The sequence below is a fragment of the Halichoerus grypus genome, chromosome 4, assembly GCF_964656455.1.
Source record: "Halichoerus grypus chromosome 4, mHalGry1.hap1.1, whole genome shotgun sequence".
In the NCBI taxonomy this organism is placed as follows: Eukaryota; Metazoa; Chordata; class Mammalia; order Carnivora; family Phocidae; genus Halichoerus; species Halichoerus grypus.
The window spans coordinates 22,708,351-22,712,029 of record NC_135715.1 but is presented as its reverse complement, the minus strand read 5'-3'; the positions used below and the strand labels follow the sequence as shown (position 1 = coordinate 22,712,029).

General features: G+C 36.7%; 1 pseudogene; it reads right to left on the bottom strand.

The window, feature by feature from the left end:
- Positions 1-1,936: 1,936 nt before the first annotated feature.
- Positions 1,937-3,066, bottom strand: LOC118520338 (serine/arginine-rich splicing factor 3 pseudogene; annotated as a pseudogene).
- Positions 3,067-3,679: the final 613 nt, after the last annotated feature.

Here is a 3,679-nt window from a genome sequence, read left to right as displayed (position 1 = left end):
AGACTCCTTCTACTGCCATAATGAAATATGGCACTCTGGAGAGAGCCAGCCCTGGATTCCAGCCTATATATATATATATATATATATACTCTCTCCATCCATGGTTCCCTCCTGCACTATGATGGGCCTTGAACATATGGAGGTAGACCAGTTGCCCACATGACCAAGTTTTGTTCATGTGCTCTGAAATGAAATCTTCTTGGTCTCTTTGAGGATAGACCTGGGGTAAAGGCACATGCAGATTCTGATAATTGGTCTGAGAATCATTTGAATTCAGAATTTTAGTCCCAAGTCACCAATGCATAATCTTCAAAGACAGAGGCATATGCTCTAAGTGGGAACATTCCCTTGGCCTATGGGGAATGGTATGTGTAGAAATGGAATCTAGTAAGTCTCCAAAACAAGTGTGATGCATTTGATCTTTTGCCAGGGTCAAAGGGCAGTAGCGCCTTGTCACATCATATCATTATCATGCCATTGTCAATTATCTTGATGAAGTAGTAGCTTCCAAATACAATACCAGGTAACAATCCCAGATGTCATGGAATAGAAATGCTCACAGACCAATTTAAGGTGATAACTTATCAAATTAAATTGAAATGCACAGAAAGAAGCAAGGAGAAGGATACTAGGGAGAAAAATATACTTAGAAAAGGGTACTCAAGGGTGGAAGAATACCACTATTTGAATCCTGAGTTACGCAATTTTTTAAAAAGATTTTATTTATTTATTTGAGAGAGAGAGAACACATGAGCAGGATGAGGGGCAGAGGGAGAAGCAGACTCCCCGCTGAGCAAGGAGCCCTACGCAGGGCTCAATCCTGGGACTTCAGGATCATGACCTGAGCCGAAGGCAGACACTTAACCAACTGAGCTACCCAGGCCCCCTGAGTTAATAAATGTTTATACATTGTCTTTCTCTCTCTCTTTTCTCTACCACCACCAGCTTCTCCACAAAAAGTCTGATTATAAGAACTAGAGTCAAGATTTGAGCAAAAAGTCCCCAACAGATGACGACTGAACCAATGATACACACACATCTTCTATTAGAATTATTCGTAAGAATAGGTGAAAATATGCCTTGCCAAGAGCTGTAGCTTACTAGTTGCCCTGCTGAATGGTTATGAATTTTACCTATTTTTCTTGGGCTGAGCACATATGGGCAGAATAGGACCATATGAGTGTCACCAATAGGTGGCCAATTTAGGGGAGACATAGCTGTTAGCCCAATTATGTCATAATCATGACTTATTTATGTCTTTCTATCTAAAAGTAGCACTCTTTTTTTTAATCAAATTCTTTATTTATTGCTACTATCTTTGCTCTTCCTTACATTTAATATACTATACACTTAACACACTAATTGTCTTTTATGCCACTAACTCACCCTAAATATAAAAAGCATCCTATAAGTGCATCTAGATATCATTAGCAAATAGATAACTTATGATCCATGTTTAACTTTTCTCATGAATTTCACCCTTCTAATTGTTTTTATTATTTATAGAAAAATTGAGTATTTTAAAATAGTACAACATCATATAGATGTCATACCATCTTTTAAAGTTTTTACTTCCTTTAATAGTCACATCGGTTTTTGAGGTAGTCTTGATAAAATCCTTCATTTTGTCATATGAGTAAATAATTAAGCTATGGTATTTTGAAAACATTTTATGGCAGACATCACAACTTCAGGTGGAATAGAATCTAAAAATGCCCCAAATTATGGGATTTTTTCCCCCTTACTTTCTTTTTACCAGTCCTTTGACTTTTTTCCCAACCTGCAAGTCTATTCACTTAAGAAAACACGCCATCTCATTAAAGTAGACAGCAAAATAAACATACTCATCATTATCCTTGAGTTTTTTCCCCATGTTTTCTAAAATGCTTCATTGGAGAAGTATAATTTTTTTTTTTTAAAGGAAGAAAAGAAAGGAAGGTATCAGGCTTTCCTTATTCACTATGCACTAGCAAAGATCAATTCCAGCTAATGAGAAAATTTTCAAATCAAGAGTCAGGTAGGTTTTTTTTGTTTTTTGTTTGTTTGTTTGTTTGTTTTTATATTCATGTTATCATTTATTTACTTATTCATTTAGGTGATATTTTTTAAATTTTATTTTATTATGTTATGTTAATCATCATACATTATATCATTAGTTTTTTTTGGGGGGTCAGGAGTTAGAGGTTTATTATCAGTCTATGTGAGACTAAACTTCAAAGCAAATTCAATTTTGCTTAAGGGAACATTGTAAAGTAACAGTTCTTGATATTACATGCATCATATGATCCATTCAAATCATAGAGAATTACATCTTTACGTGTCACTGTTCCAAGAGACAAACAAATGTGAACAGCTAAAACATCTTAAGAATGCATCAAGCTTACGAAGTCTCAAAGAAAACTTGAATTTTCTGTACATACTCCTGTCAAATGAAGTTATTTCCTGTACACCACTACCTCTTGCAAACTGGTCTTCTATTTCCTTTCATTTGACCTACATCGGCTACGAGACCTAGAGAAGGATTGGGAAGGCTTGTGATTTCTCTCCCGAGACAGTGATCTCTCTCTCCTCCTATCTCTAGAAAGGGACCTACTCCGGCTGCGGGAGAAGCTTCTCTGTCTTGGAGATCTGCGGCGAGGTGGAGGACTCCTTCTCCGATAATCATCTCGAGGGCGACGACCCCAAGACGGTGGTGGGCCACGATTTCGACTTCTCTTTTCACCATTCGAGAGTTCCACTCTTACTCAGCAGCCACATAATGTTCTCCCATCTAGTTCTCGAAAAGCATCGGCTGCATCTTGGGGATCTTAAATTCAACAAAAGCAACAAAACCCGGGAGGGTTTCTAGCAACCCACACACTTCGGAGTGGTCCATAATAGCCAAAAGCTGGTACCAATTCAGTCTTGTTACCAGTGTTGCCAAGATTACCTACATAAACCTTACAGTCCAATGGATAGGAATCACCATGCATTTCGAGATCTTGGGTTGGAAAGCGGACGCTCAAATCCACACACCCCCAGATGGGTCTTCCCGCTTCCCGCTCTCCTCCCCGCCGGGCTCCCGCAGATGCTCTCACTGACTTGGCGTCCACGAAATGGTGGACATCATTAGTTTTTGATGTAGTGTTCCATGATTCATTGTTTGCATAGAGTCAGGTAGGTTTAAATAAAAGGTATTTACTGTCCCTTTTATCAGTCAAAAGGAATAAAGAAAAATTTACATTTCTTTAGTGATAAGAATTTCATGGTTATAATGTAATGTAATTTTTAACATGTTTTTATTCTAAATACTTGTTGGAGTCCATTAAATATCTTTTCTTTCAACTTTACCTTTAAGCTAGAGGTGAACAAATAACTTTTGAATATTTAGCAGTTTCTGTTTCCAAAAGATCCTCATTAGTCCACATTTAGCTAAAGCTGTTCATGCAATGAATGTCTATAATTCAGAACTAGACACCCAGCAACAAATTGCTGTATTACCTTCTTCTATTTTTTACTGCAATAAACTAATTTTAAGGAAGTTTATAGAGTTTAGAAATTCTTCACAATAAAATCTTATATAATTAATTGGTCACAATAATTTACATGAAGTGATTCTTCATTTTCTTAATTGCATTAACTTACAGCCATATATATTCACATGCAAATAAGCTACTATATAATTATCTGTATGACAGAA